The sequence below is a fragment of the Bombina bombina genome, chromosome 9, assembly GCF_027579735.1.
Source record: "Bombina bombina isolate aBomBom1 chromosome 9, aBomBom1.pri, whole genome shotgun sequence".
NCBI lineage: Eukaryota > Metazoa > Chordata > Amphibia > Anura > Bombinatoridae > Bombina > Bombina bombina.
Genome location: NC_069507.1, coordinates 104,330,096 through 104,346,414, shown reverse-complemented (window position 1 = coordinate 104,346,414; position 16,319 = coordinate 104,330,096). Strand labels below are relative to the sequence as shown.

The 16,319-nt window shown below is 40.5% G+C and overlaps 1 long non-coding RNA gene across 1 annotated transcript in view; it reads left to right on the top strand.

Moving 5' to 3' along the window:
- The first annotated feature begins 1,472 nt into the window (after positions 1-1,472).
- Positions 1,473-16,319, top strand: part of LOC128639999 (uncharacterized) — a 96,726-nt gene continuing 81,879 nt past the window's right edge. Inside the window, exon 1 of the long non-coding RNA XR_008399281.1 lies at positions 1,473-1,665. This is a non-coding gene — a long non-coding RNA (uncharacterized LOC128639999). The remainder of the gene's footprint in view (positions 1,666-16,319) is intronic.

Sequence of the window (16,319 nt, the reverse complement as noted above, 5' to 3'; positions counted from 1 at the left end):
CTGAGGTTGTGTCAGTTCCAGCCAATCACACTTTGATTTTTTTTGATCATATTATTAGTGAGTGATATAAGTAAGGAGTTAAATGACTGAACTTCCAAAGAACATCCTACCTCACATTCTCAATAATGAGAACAGCTGTTTTACTTTTTTTAAATTGAGTAACTTACACAGAGTGCCCAGGCACAATGTCACAGGCTCTCTCTATCACCATAGTATCTTGGCCTGGACACTCATTGACAGTTACTGAATTTAAAAAAAGTAAAAGAGCTGTCCTCATTAACTTCCTTCACCTCCTGGCTCTGTGTGTGTGTATGAGTGAGTGTGTGGGTATGAGTGTGTGTATGCGTGTATATATGTGTGTGTATCAGTGTATATCTGTGTGTGTGTATGTATGAGTGAGTGTGTGGGTATGCGTGTATATATGTGTGTGTATCAGTGTATATCTGTGTGTGTGTATGAGTGAGTGTGTGGGTATGAGTGTGTGTGTGTGTGTATGCGTGTATATATGTGTGTGTATCAGTGTATATCTGTGTGTGTGTATGAGTGAGTGTGTGGGTATGAGTGTGTGTGTATGTGTGTGTATCAGTGTATATCTGTGTGTGTGTATGTATGAGTGAGTGTGTGGGTATGAGTGTGTGTGTGTATGCGTGTATATATGTGTGTGTATCAGTGTATATCTGTGTGTGTGTATGAGTGAGTGTGTGGGTATGAGTGTGTGTATGTGTATGCGTGTATATATGTGTGTGTATCAGTGTATATCTGTGTGTGTGTATGTATGAGTGAGTGTGTGTGTATGCGTGTATATATGTGTGTGTATCAGTGTATATCTGTGTGTGTGTGTGTGTATGTATGAGTGTGTGTGTGTGTATGCGTGTATATATGTGTGTGTATCAGTGTATATCTGTGTTTGTGTATGTATGAGTGAGTGTGTGTGTATGCGTGTATATATGTGTGTGTATCAGTGTATATCTGTGTGTGTGTATGTATGAGTGAGTGTGTGTGTATGCGTGTATATAATGTGTGTGTATCAGTGTGTGTATCAGTGTATATCTGTGTGTGTGTATGTATGAGTGAGTGTGTGTGTATGCGTGTATATATGTGTGTGTATCAGTGTATATCTGTGTGTGTGTATGTATGAGTGAGTGTGTGTGTGTGTATGCGTGTATATATGTGTGTGTATCAGTGTATATCTGTGTGTGTGTGTATGTATAAGTGAGTGTGTGGGTATGAGTGTGTGTGTGTTTTAGTGTATATCTGTGTGTGTGTGTGTGTGTGTGTGTATGAGTATGTGTGTATGTGCCCTGTCTGCAATTTTTTATAAACATGGGACTAGTGGAAACTGGAAATTTCCAGCCATGCCTATAATTTACAAAATAAATTGAATGCCTACTACATTCTAGCTGGATCTCTCTCTCTCTCAACACACTTTCTCTTTCTCTCTCTGTCACGCACACAACACACACCAACTTACTCTCTCTCTGTCATGCACATAACACACTCTCTTTGTCACACACACAACACACACTTACTCTCTCTCTGTCATGCGCACACAACACACACTTTCTCTCTCTCTCTCTCTCTCTCTCTCTCTCTCTCTCTGTCTCTCTCTCTCGGTCACACACAGATGACGTGGAGGGGCAATAGGGTGGAGGCAGGACAGAGGAGGTAGGTAGGTGGAGCAAAAAGGGTGTGGGGGGGGGGCCCTGTCACACTTTTGCCCGGGGGCCCTGGTTGGTCTCAGTCCGCCCCTGCATGTTTCAGATAGAGAATACAATGTTAAACAACATTACAATTTACTTCTATTATCTAATTTGATCTATTCTTTAGATATCCTTTGTTTAAGAAATAGCAATGCACATAGATGAAACAATCATATGAGGCATCTATGTGCAGCCACCAATCAGTAGCTAATGAGCATATCTAATATACTTGTCAGCAAATGATATCAATAGAATGGAGCATATTACATAATAGAAGTAAATTATAAAGTTGAATAAAATTGCAGGTTCTTTTTAACTCATGAAATAAGAAATGTTTCATGTCCCTTTAAAGGGACAGTATACTATAAATAGTTTTTCACTTAAAAGGACATTTTCTTAAAATGGCATGTTCTATCTGAATCATGAAAATAGAATTTTGTTTAGACTAATCCTGGCATAAGAGTAGATTGCTTACAATGCACCAATTTAATGTTTTTGTAAAATAAATCTTTTAAATGAAATCCACATGAGCACATGATGAACCTGTAGTAATCATAATACATATATTACATGACAGGTGATGTAGGGTATGGCTGCAGACCATGGCTGTTATCCCCCTTGGCACCCCTCCCTTACAGAGCCACAACTCAGGTACCAGGAGGCCCACATAAGTACCAGAAATGTCATAGAAAGGAGCTTTGGCCTTCTCAAAACCAGATTCAGGTGTCTGGATTCGACAGGCGGAGCTTTACAGTATAACCCCAACAAAGTGTGTTCCATTGTCAATGCATGTTGTATTCTACATAACATTGCTGTGGACACACGTATATTGGGGGACATAGAACCAGACCAAGATCAGCAGCTGGTTCCTGTACCTGAGGATGTGGACAGAGGGACACTGAGGGGGAATTAAGTGAGGGACTTTGTCATCCGTGAATACTTCACCTGTAAGTTACTTGTTCATAAGTACAGTAAACCGTAACATTCACATGTATTATGATGTTTGACTGTACCTCACCAACCATTGCATGTGTATATATCATGTCTTGCAGAATTACATACTGTGGATTTCCACTGCATGTAAGTGAAACTACTACATCCCACCCCCCTTCCCTTAACCACCCTAATTACTGAAAATGTCTCATTTGTTTAATTCATGTTTAGGTCACTATGATTTATTGACTATCATTAATAAGAATGAAAATGGATGTTTATACCTTATGTTCACACCTTCTGTAAATACATTATTATTTATATATATATATATATATATATATATATATATATATATATATATATACCCATGTGTCAATTTATATTGGATGTGAGAAACCCTGATTTACATCTTATAAGTGAATATTACTATATGTACCCTTCATACACAACTATGTGATGTGGTTTATAGAACATGAATATGTCATAAACATGATAATATTACCTTTTTTTGCCATTTCCACACAGGTCTTATTATATGTTTTAACAATATTAGGCCTAGATTTGGAGTTCGGCGGTAGCCGTCAAAACCAGCGTTAGAGGCTCCTAACGCTGGTTTTGGCCGCCCGCTGGTATTTGGAGTCAGTGATTAAAGGGTCTAACGCTCACTTTACAGCCGCGACTTTTCCATACCGCAGATCCCCCTACGCCATTTGCGTAGCCTATCTTTTCAATGGGATCTTTCTAACGCCGGTATTTAGAGTCGTTTCTGAAGTGAGCGTTAGAGCTCTAACGACAAAATTCCAGCCGCCTGAAAATAGCATGAGTTAAGAGCTTTCTGGCTAACGCCGGTTTATAAAGCTCTTAACTACTGTACCCTAAAGTACACTAACACCCATAAACTACCTATGTACCCCTAAACCGAGCTCCCCCCACATCGCCGCCACTCGATTAAAATTTTTAACCCCTAATCTGCCGACCGCCACCTACGTTATACTTATGTACCCCTAATCTGCTGCCCATAACCCCGCCGACCCCTATATTATATTTATTAACCCCTAATCTGCCCCCCACAACATCGCCGCCAGCTACTTAAAATAATTAACCCCTAATCTTCCGACCGCAAAGCGCCGCCACCTACGTTATCCCTATGTACCCCTAATCTGCTGCCCCTAACACCGCCGACCCCTATATTATATTTATTAACCCCTAATCTGCCCCCCTCAACGTCGCCGACACCTATCTACACTTATTAACTCCTAATCTGCCGAGCGGACCTGAGCGCTACTATAATAAAGTTATTAGCCCCTAATCCGCCTCACTAACCCTATAATAAATAGTATTAACCCCTAATCTGCCCTCCCTAACATCGCCGACACCTACCTTCAATTATTAACCCCTAATCTTCCGATCGGAGCTCACCGCTATTCTAATAAATGTATTAACCCCTAAAGCTAAGTCTAACCCTAACACTAACACCCCCCTAACTTAAATATAATTTACATCTAACGAAATAAATTAACTCTTATTAAATAAATTATTCCTATTTAAAGCTAAATACTTACCTGTAAAATAAATCCTAATATAGCTACAATATAAATTATAATTACATTGTAGCTATTTTAGGATTAATATTTATTTTACAGGCAACTTTGTAATTATTTTAACCAGGTACAATAGCTATTAAATAGTTAAGAACTATTTAATAGTTACCTAGTTAAAATAATAACAAATTTACCTGTAAAATAAATCCTAACCTAAGTTACAAATAAACCTAACACTACCCTATCAATAAAATAATTAAATAAACTACCTACAATTACCTACAATTAACCTAACACTACACTATCAATAAATTAATTAAACACAATTGCTACAAATAAATACAATTAAATAAACTATCTAAAGTACAAAAAATAAAAAAGAACTAAGTTACAAAAAATAAAAAAATATTTACAAACATAAGAAAAATATTACAACAATTTTAAACTAATTACACCTACTCTAAGCCCCCTAATAAAATAACAAAGCCCCCCAAAATAAAAAACAGCCAATAGAATGCGAGCTCAATCTGATTGGCTGATTGGATCAGCCAATCGGATTGAACTTGATTCTGATTGGCTGATTCCATCAGCCAATCAGAAAATTCCTACCTTAATTCCGATTGGCTGATAGAATCCTATCAGCCAATCGGAATTCGAGGGACGCCATCTTGGATGACGTCCCTTAAAGGAACCGTCATTAGTCGGGAGACATCGGAAGAAGAGGATGGATCCGCGTCGCCTGCTTCAAGATGGACCCGCTCCGCACCGGATGGAAGAAGATCGAAGATGCCGCTTGGAGAAGATGTTTGCCGGTCCGGATGTCCTCTTCTTGCCGGATAGGAGGAAGACTTTGGAGCCTCTTCTGGACCTCTTCAGCACCGGATTATGGATCGCCAACCCCCGCTTGGGTTGGATGAAGATCTTGGAGCCAGGACGGATCGGTGATACCTGGATGGTGAAGACAAGGTAGGAAGATCTTCAGGGGATTAGTGTTAGGTTTATTTAAGGGGGGTTTGGGTTAGATTAGGGGTATGTGGGTGGTGGGTTGTAATGTTGGGGGGGGGTATTGTATGTTTTTTTTTACAGGCAAAAGAGCTGAACTTCTTGGGGCATGCCCCGCAAAGGGCCCTGTTCAGGGCTGGTAAGGTAAAAGAGCTTGTAACTTTTTTAATTTAGAATAGGGTAGGGAATTTTTTATTTTGGGGGTCTTTGTTATTTTATTAGGGGGCTTAGAGTAGGTGTAATTAGTTTAAAATTGTTGTAATATTTTTCTTATGTTTGTAAATATTTTTTTATTTTCTGTAACTTAGTTCTTTTTTATTTTTTGTACTTTAGCTAGTTTATTTAATTGTATTTATTTGTAGCAATTGTGTTTAATTAATTTATTGATAGTGTAGTGTTAGGTTAATTGTAGGTAATTGTAGGTAGTTTATTTAATTATTTTATTGATAGGGTAGTGTTAGGTTTATTTGTAACTTAGGTTAGGATTTATTTTACAGGTAAATTTGTTATTATTTTAACTAGGTAGCTATTAAATAGTTCTTAACTATTTAATAGCTATTGTACCTGGTTAAAATAAATACAAAGTTGCCTGTAAAATAAATATTAATCCTAAAATAGCTATAATATAATTATAATTTATATTGTAGCTATATTAGGATTTATTTTACAGGTAAGTATTTAGCTTTAAATAGGAATAATTTATTTAATAAGAGTTAATTTATTTCGTTAGATGTAAATTATATTTAAGTTAGGGGGGTGTTAGTGTTAGGGTTAGACTTAGCTTTAGGGGTTAATACATTTATTAGAATAGCGGTGAGCTCCGATCGGAAGATTAGGGGTTAATAATTGAAGGTAGGTGTCGGCGATGTTAGGGAGGGCAGATTAGGGGTTAATACTATTTATGATAGGGTTAGTGAGGCGGATTAGGGGTTAATAACTTTATTATAGTAGCGCTCAGGTCCGCTCGGCAGATTAGGGGTTAATAAGTGTAGGCAGGTGTCGGCGACGTTGTGGGGGGCAGATTAGGGGTTAATAAATATAACATAGGGGTCGGCGATGTTAGGGCAGCAGATTAGGGGTACATAGGGATAACGTAGGTTGCGGCGGTTTACGGAGCGGCAGATTAGGGGTTAAAAGTGTAATGCAGGGGTCAGCGATAGCGGGGGCGGCAGATTAGGGGTTAATACGTGTAAGGTTAGGGGTGTTTAGACTCGGGGTACATGTTAGGGTGTTAGGTGCAGACGTAGGAAGTGTTTTCCCATAGGAAACAATGGGGCTGCGTTAGGAGCTGAACGCTGCTTTTTTGCAGGTGTTAGGTTTTTTTTCAGCTCAAACAGCCCCATTGTTTCCTATGGGAGAATCGTGCACGAGCACGTTTTTGAGGCCGGCCGCGTCCGTAAGCAACTCTGGTATCGAGAGTTGCATTTGCGGTAAAAATGCTCTACGCTCCTTTTTTGGAGCCTAACGCAGCATTTGTTTTAACTCTCGATACCAGAGTTAAATTTATGGTGCGGCCAGAAAAAAGCCCGCGGAGCGTTAACAGCCCTTTTACCGCCGAACTCCAAATCTAGGCCTTAGTGTACTAAAACACACCTCACATGGATGTGGATGACAATTATATGGTAAATAACAGAGGACAAGATTTATGGTGAAGTATAAGAATATTTATTTATTTTTTTGGCTTCTTGGATGAGGGAGCTGAGGTGACTGTAGTGGATTTCCTTGTTCTCCTGGTTTGAGAAGATTCTGATGTGTTTGCTGGTGTGCTGGCCACAGATGATAGGCTGGAGGCAGTGTCCTGCTGGTGTGTAAAGTGCTCAACCAACACACCCAAGAGTTGATTTTGTTCTCGCCATCTATTGTCCATCTGCATCTCCATATCAGACAGAATTCGCATAATCTGTGACTGGTTTTGAACACTTCCACTTAATGATGCTGCCATGTCCCTCTGCAGCTCTATGCTACGTTTGTGTAACCTCTCTTGGCTCATGAAGAACCTCTCTTGGCTCCTGAAGAACCTCTCTTGGCTCCTGTGGAACCTCTCTTGGCCTCTTTGTCTGCTCTCGGAGCTTGTTATGAGCCTCCTCTGGAGTGCACTGTATTCCTCACCCAGGGGAGAATACAATGCATCCATAGGCTCTTGAGCAGCAGGGCTTCTAGTTGCTTGAGGTGCAGGTTCAGCTGAATCTGCTGGTTCTGGTGGGGCAGGTTCAGCTGCATCTGATGTTTCTGGTGGGGCAGGTTCAGCTGTATCTGCTGGTGCTTGAGTACTTTCTGCTATATTTTCATCTGCAGATGGTGGAGCTCGCCCAAGTGATGAGGATGGTGGAACTCGCCCAAGTGATGAGGATGGTGGAACTCGCCCAAGTGATGAGGATGGTGGAGCTCTCAGGGTTGATTGATAGTCCCACTGATGACCAGTGTGTGACCACTCAGCCTGTCCAGTTGGCACTTCTTGTGACATAGTCTGTGGGTAAAAGCCATGACTGCCATGAGATTGTGTTGGGGGGGGGGGTAAATACATGGACCTTTTGTGGCTGTCTTGGCTCCCCCTCAAAGCCAAAAGAAGAATATTCCTCTGGCCAGGAATCTTGCCAGGGGTCATATGGCAATGGTGGTGGCATCACTCCCGGGTCCTCAACTGAAGCTATCCAACCATGAGAATTAATTACAACCATAGATGAACATTGCTTGAGATGTGACAATATTTTTCTTACCGCTATCGGTGACACCCTTTTAACCTCTGTCCGGTACTATCCTCTTCTTCAGACTAATACCAAGTAAGGCACACATCAAGCGACAACATCTTCAGTGACAATAGGGCAATAATGCGGCTCACCTCCTTGGATCTGTTCCGAAAGGAATCCTTACTGTCCGCTGCTCTGCTTCTGATCCCCGCGTCTGAAACTCAGCGTCTGACGTCACTTGGTTTCCCGACCATGTGACCGTCCATCTACTGGTAGTGTGTGGGATCAATCCTGAGATTTGCGTCGCTCTTCTATGATGTGTAAACGTGCTTATGGGTTTCAGTGTCACCGGTCTTGGCGGTCTGGTTCCGCTGCTTGCGTGGGATTTCCCTGGATACTCCAAAGGTCTTATGCTCCAGCTTGGATGCTTTCTCTCCGGACGGCACTCTCCTCTGCCGCAAAATAGCAATTCAACCAAACAAAACCGGGTGAGTAAAACAATCTGGAACTTTATTTCTTCATTTTAAAATAGGCAACACGCTATTAAAAACATATAGCACAGACAAGGGAGACTAGTCTCCCTTGTCTGTGCTATATGTTTTTAATAGCGTGTTGCCTATTTTAAAATGAAGAAATAAAGTTCCAGATTGTTTTACTCACCCGGTTTTGTTTGGTTGAATTGCTATCCAACCATGCTCATGCCTGGGAGCATACTGTTCATGTGGTTGCCTGAAGACTGGTGGTGGTGGTGGTGGCGGCATGCCTGTTTGTATCCTCGTGAAAGGAGGTTCTGTGGAGGAGTCAAATGATGAGAGGGATTAGCACAGTCAGATATATGTCCATGTGGGCATACAATGTACATTGATACATGCTAGGGCCTATACTGATTCTCATGTCAAACTCTATAACATGCATGTGAACATTGTGATTTGTTCTATGAGGGATTTTAATATGCGCAGTATACAGGTATGTGTTTCTTACAATAGTTATGTGTACATGTCAATGATGGAAAAAATGTGTTCTTTAAGTGACACAATGGTCACACAATTTACTTTAGCCTGATGTAGGCACAGAACCTGCTTTACAGCTGCACAACTATATGGGGCCTTTGTTGCCTTATTTTGCGCTTAATAATGTGCCACACATTCTCAATCAGAGACAGGTCAGGACTCCAAGAAGGCCATGCTAGCAGCCCCAGGAAAAGACGATAGGACCAATTTATTAAGCAGCATATGCTGGCCGGAATCAGGATTTAAGAAGCAGCAGTTGTAAGACTCTGAAGTGGCGGACTGCAATCATCCCGATCAGATACGATTGGGATGATTGACACAAACTGCTAGTGGCCGATTGGCCCGCGAATGTGCAGGGGGCGTCATTGCACAAGCATTTCACCAGAAATGCTTGTGCAATAATAAATGCCGACAGCGTATGGCGGACATGATTTGCTGCAGTGAATCATGTCCGCCCGCCATTTATTAAATCTACCCCAACATCTAAATGGCAGCATATGTTGCTCCAAAATGTATGCATATCTTTCTGAATTAATAATGCCCTCACAGATGTGCAAGTTGCCCATGCCATAGGCCCTGACACACCCCCATACCATGACAGGCACTGGCTATTGGACATTGACACTGATAACAGCTTGGTATGATCTTTTCCTCTTTGGCCTGGATAACACAACGGAAATGTTGACTAGTCGGACCACAAAACATGATTCAACTGTGCTACTGTCCATCTCCATCCATGAGACCGAACCCAGAGAAGTGGTTGCGCTTCTGTAGCGTGTTGATGTATGGCAAGTAAAGCCTTAACTTGCATCTGTGGATGCAGTGGTGAATGGTGTTGAATGACAAAGGTTTACAAAAGTATTCCCAAGCCCATGTCAGGATATCTATTACAGAGTCATGACGGTTTTTGAGTCAGTGACGTCTGAAGGATCGGAGATCACGTGCATTCAGAAGGGGTTTTAGGCCTTGCCCTTTACGCACTGAGATTTGACTGGATTCCTTAAATCGTTTAATTATATTGTGCACTGTAGAAGGTGTAATGCCCAAAACCCTACCAATTTGTCTTTCGGGAATGTTGTTCTCAAAGTGTTGGATTATTCGCTGACACATCTGTTGGCAGATTGGCTAGCCTTGACCCATCCTTGCTCTTGAAGGACTAGGCCCTTATAGGAGGCTCCTTATATAATATGATTACACAATTTCCTCGCCTGTTTCACATCACCTTCTTATTTCAACTTGTCACATTGCTGTTAGTCCTAAATTGCCCCTGTCCCAACTTTTTTGGAACTTGTTGCAGTCATCAGATTTGGAATGAGTGTATATTTTCAAAATTACATTAAATTCACAAAGTAAAACATCAAATAATGTGTTAATAATCGGCTAGATTTAGAGTTCTGTGGCCAAAGGGGTGCGTTAGCTACGCGTGTATTTTTCCCCCCGCACCTTTTAAATACCGCTGGTATTTAGAGTTCATAGAATGGCTGCGTTAGGTTCCAAAAAGGGAGCTTAGAGCATAATTTACCGCCACTGCAACTCTCAATACCAGCGGTGCTTACGGACGCGGCCAGCTTCAAAAACGTGCTCGTGCACGATGCCCCCATAGGAAACAATGGGGCCATTTGAGCTGAAAAAAAACCTAACACCTGCAAAAAAGCAGCGTTCAGCTCCTAACGCAGCCCCATTGTTTCCTATGGGGAAACACTTCCTAAGTCTGCACCTAACACCCTAACATATACCCTGAGTCTAAACACCCCTAACCTTACACTTATTAACCCCTAATCTGCCGCCCCCGCTATCACTGACCCCTGCATTACACTTTTAACCCCTAATCTGCCGCTCTGAACACCGCCGCAACCTACGTTACACCTATGTACCCCTAATCTGCTGCCCCTAACACCGCCGACCCCATATTATATTTATTAACCCCTAATCTGCCGCCCCCAACGTCGCCGCCACCTACCTACAATTATTAACCCCTAATCTGCCGACCGGACCTCACCGCTACTATAATAAAGTTATTAACCCCTAACACGCCTCACTCCCGCCTCAATAACCCTATAATAAATAGTATTAACCCCTAATCTGCCCTCCCTAACATCACCGACACCTAACTTCAAGTATTAACCCTATAATAAATGTATTAACCCCTAAAGCTAAGTCTAACCCTAACCCTAACACCCCCTAAGTTAAATATAATTTTTATCGAACGAAATAAATTATTTCTTATTAAATAAATTATTCCTATTTAAAGCTAAATACTTACCTGTAAAATAAACCCTAATATAGCTACAATATAACGAATAATTATATTGTAGCTATTTTAGGATTTATATTTATTTTACAGGCAACTTTGTATTTATTTTAACCAGGTACAATAGCTATTAAATAGTTAATAACTATTTAATAGCTACCTAGTTAAAATAATTACAAAATTACCTGTAAAATAAATCCTAACCTAAGTTACAATTAAACCTAACACTACACTATCAATAAATAAATTTAATAAACAACCTACAATTATCTACAATTAAACCTAACACTACACTATCAATAAATTAATTACATACAAATACCTACAAATAAATACAATTAAATAAACTAACTAAAGTACAAAAATAAAAAAAGAACTAAGTTACAAAAAATAAAAAAAATATTTACAAACATTATAAAAATATTACAACAATTTTAAGCTAATTACACCTACTCTAAGCCCCCTAATAAAATAACAAAGCCCCCCAAAATAAAAAAATGCCCTACCCTATTCTAAAATAAAAATTGAAAAGCTCTTTTACCTTACCAGCCCTTAAAAGGGCCTTTTGCGGGGCATGCCCCAAAGAATTCTGCTCTTTTGCCTGTAACAAAAAACATACAATAACCCCCCCCAACATTACAACCCACCACCCACATACCCCTAATCTAACCCAAACCCCCCTTAAATAAACCTAACACTAAGCCCCTGAAGATCTTCCTACCTTGTCTTCACCACGCCGGGTATCACCGATCGGTCCAGGCTCCGAAGTCTTCATCCAAGCCCAAGCGGGGGCTGAAGAGGTCCATCATCGGGCTGAAGAGGTCCATTATCCGGCTGAAGTCTTGATCCAAGCGGGGGCTGAAGAGATACATCATCCGGCTGAAGTCTTGATCCAAGCGGGGGCTGAAGAGATCCATCATCCGGCTGAAGTCTTCTATCAAGCGGCATCTTCAATCTTCTTTCTTCCGGATCCATCTTCATCCCGCCGACGCGGAACATCCATCCTGGCCGACGACTTCCCGACGAATGACGGTTCCTTTAAGGGACGTCATCCAAGATGGCGTCCCTCGAATTCTGATTGGCTGATAGGATTTTATCAGCCAATCGGAATTAAGGTAGGACAATTCTGATTGGCTGATGGAATCAGCCAATCAGATTCAAGTTCAATCCGATTGGCTGATCCAATCAGCCAATCAGATTGAGCTTGCATTCTATTGGCTGATCGGAACAGCCAATAGAATGCGAGCTCAATCTGATTGGCTGATTGGATCAGCCAATCGGATTGAACTTGAATCTGATTGGCTGATTCCATCAGCCAATCAGAATTTTCCTACCTTAATTCCGATTGGCTGATAGAATCCTATCAGCCAATCGGAATTCGAGGGACGGCATCTTGGATGACGTCCCTTAAAGGAACCGTCATTCGTCGGGAAGTCGTCGGCCAGGATGGATGTTCCGCGTCGGCGGGATGAAGATGTATCCGGAATAAAGAAGATTGAAGATGCCGCTTGATAGAAGACTTCAGCCGGATGATGGATCTCTTCAGTCCCCGCTTGGATCAAGACTTCAGCCGGATGATGGATCTCTTCAGCCCCCACTTGGATCAAGACTTCAGCCGGATGATGGACCTCTTCAGCCCGATGATGGACCTCTTCATCCCCCGCTTGGGCTTGGATGAAGACTTCGGAGCCTCTTGTGGACGGATCGGTGATACCCGGCATGGTGAAGACAAGGTAGGGAGATCTTCAGGGGCTTAGTGTTAGGTTTATTTAAGGGGGGTTTGGGTTAGATTAGGGGTATGTGGGTGGTGGGTTGTAATGTTGGGGGGGGGTATTGTATGTTTTTTGTTACAGGCAAAAGAGCAGAATTCTTTGGGGCATGCCCCGCAAAAGGCCCTTTTAAGGGCTGGTAAGGTAAAAGAGCTTTTCAATTTTTATTTTAGAATAGGGTAGGGCATTTTTTTATTTTGGGGGGGCTTTGTTATTTTATTAGAGGGCTTAGAGTAGGTGTAATTAGCTTAAAATTGTTGTAATATTTTTATAATGTTTGTAAATTATTTTTTTATTTTTTGTACTTTAGTTAGTTTATTTAATTGTATTTATTTGTAGGTATTTGTATGTAATTAATTTATTGATAGTGTAGTGTTAGGTTTAATTGTAGATAAATGTAGGTTGTTTATTAAATTTATTTATTGATAGTGTAGTGTTAGGTTTAATTGTAACTTAGGTTAGGATTTATTTTACAGGTAATTTTGTAATTATTTTAACTAGGTAGCTATTAAATAGTTATTAACTATTTAATAGCTATTGTACCTGGTTAAAATAAATACAAAGTTGCCTGTAAAATAAATATTAATCCTAAAATAGCTACAATATAATTATTATTTATATTGTAGCTATATTAGGGTTTATTTTACAGGTAAGTATTTAGCTTTAAATAGGAATAATTTATTTAATAATAAATAATTTATTTCGTTAGATAAAAATTATATTTAACTTAGGGGGGTGTTAGTGTTAGGGTTAGACTTAGCTTTAGGGGTTAATACAGTTATTAGAGTAGCGGAGAGGTCCGGTCGGCAGATTAGGGGTTAATACTTAAAGTTAGGTGTCGGCGATGTTAGGGAGGGCAGATTAGGGGTTAATACTATTTATTATAGGGTTTTTGAGGCGGGAGTGAGGCGGATTAGGGGTTAATACATTTATTATAGTAGTGGTGAGGTCCGGTCGGCAGATTAGGGGTTAATAAGTGTAGGTAAGGTAGCGCGACGTTGGGGGGGGGGCAGATTAGGGGTTAATAAATATAATATAGTGGTTGGCGGTGTTAGGGGCAGCAGATTAGGGGTACATAGGGATAACATAGGTTGCGGCGGGTTGCGTCGGCAGATTAGGGGTTAAAAAAATTTATTAGAGTGGCGGCGATGTGGGGGGGCCTCGGTTTAGGGGTACATAGGTAGTTTATGGGTGTTAGTGTACTTTAGAGCACAGTAGTTAAGAGCTTTATGAACCGGCGTTAGCCCAGAAAGCTCTTAACTCCTGGCTTTTCTCTGCGGCTGGAGTTTGGTCGTTAGATTTCTAACACTCACTTCAGCCAAGACTCTAAGTATCGGCGTTAGAAAGATCCCATTGGAAAGATAGGATACGCAAATGGCGTAGGGGGATCTGCGGTATGGAAAAGTCGCGGCTGGAAAGTGAGCGTTAGACCCTTACCTACACGACTCTAAATACCAGCGTTAGCCCAAAACCAGCGTTAGGAGCCCCTAACGCTGGTTTTGACGGCTAACGCAAAACTCTAAATCTAGGCGAATGTGTTTTCAATATAGTACAGGGTGAATTGAATTTTCAAATTACTCTTTTTTTCCTATTTTCCATACTGTCCCAAATTTTTCAGAATTGGGATTGTATGTATGTTATTGCCTTGTTTCAGGCCCTTTGAAGTTGTTGATTGTCAAACACTCATCTTACACCTATTGGCGAGGGAAGCAACTGCAATGCATGATGATGGAGTACAACTAGGGATCGGCATGCAGGCTATTGATTTGAGTTGGTTTGAGGTGCAGGGTGAGATGGAAACAGATGATACTGTTAGTAGTTGACCAAACCAAAGTGTCTGCACCTCCAGATATTTTGATCACTCATGCTTAACAAACAGCTTATATGCAAAAGTAGTTAGGATCATTAAGAGAGATTTGTATTGCTTAATCAGTTTGTATATGTGGATTTAGGGGTATGTGTATATATATATATATATATATATATTTACATATAGATAGATAAATATAATAAATGTGGTTTTGGTCAGGAGGCCGACTGCAGGGTTCCTATGTTTGCTCTGTATTAGGGGTGATGATTTTATGGTGGTGGTGTTTCTTCTCAGTAATTGACAGGGTTGGTCTTTTTTGTATCTTGTTTCATGTTTACACTGCGAGGTGGTGCCATATGGTGTGCTGTTTATCTCAAGGGGTAGGGGTGTTTTCTTGCGTTTGGGCAATGTGTTATAACATTTGGTGTTAATATTATAAGGCAGGTTGTAAATGTTGTTTAAAGAGCTTTGTGCATTTGAAAGTAGGGTTATTAAGTATTAAATAAATGTTTCTGTTCAGTAAATCTGCAGACATTATTAAACAATATGTACTATACTGTATACATATATAACATTTTATTTAAAGGGACATGAAACTGAAAAAAACTATTTCATGATTTAGACAGAGCATACAATTTTCAACAACTTTCCAATTTACTTCTGTTATCTAATTAAATTAATTCTATTGGTATTTTTTTTTTTTTTTAAAGTATGCCTTGGTAGATTCACAAGCTGGCTGCAAATTTATTTATTTTTTGGATTTAACCCTGAAGGTTTTTCGAAAGCCCATATCCGGCAATTCCCTACTCCACGGGAATAGCTGCCATCCCAGACATACACCATTTGCTGTTGCCAAGGGTCAGTTTACATGCCTGAGGCAGAACTGCATTCAGCTGGATGATTTTAAGAAAGAGGCTGACATATTGGAACAGAGACTTCTGGAGAAAAATATAAGATCTATGACATTAAGAGAGCTAGGAAGGCTGTTGAGAACACACCTAAAGAACACTACTTGAGAGATTCTGAGACCAGAGGGGAAAAGTGCAAGTTTGAGGGGGTAACATTTGTTACCAGGTATAGTGCCCAATACCCTGAGATATGCAAAATACTGTGAAAACACTTTCCCCTTCTGGCAGCAGAAGATAAATTCACCACTGTGTTGAGTAAGGGTTTGAGGTGCTCTTACAAGAAGTGCCTCACTCTGGGTGCTATACTATCACCAACTGAACAAAAAGATATAGATAACCCAGGAATTCATGGTTGACTTGTGCAGGAAAGTTTAAATGTGACAGGAAATGTAAACCTTGTGAGTATGTCATCTGTACCAACACGTTTACATCTTGTGTCACTAGAGAGTCTTTTAACATTGAGACTTGTCTCAGCTGCACTGCTACATATGTCATACATTTCATTGTATGTGACAAATGTAAAGTCCAATACGTGGGTCTCACTTCAAGAGATATGAAATCTCGTATTCGGGAGCACATGTCCACCATATCAATTGGCAGGTCACCTACCCCTTTGGTACAGCACTTTGCTCTAAAACATGATAGTAAATTAGACAACTTTAAATGGTGCATTATAGAGAGAGTTCAGAAACCTAAAAGGGGAGG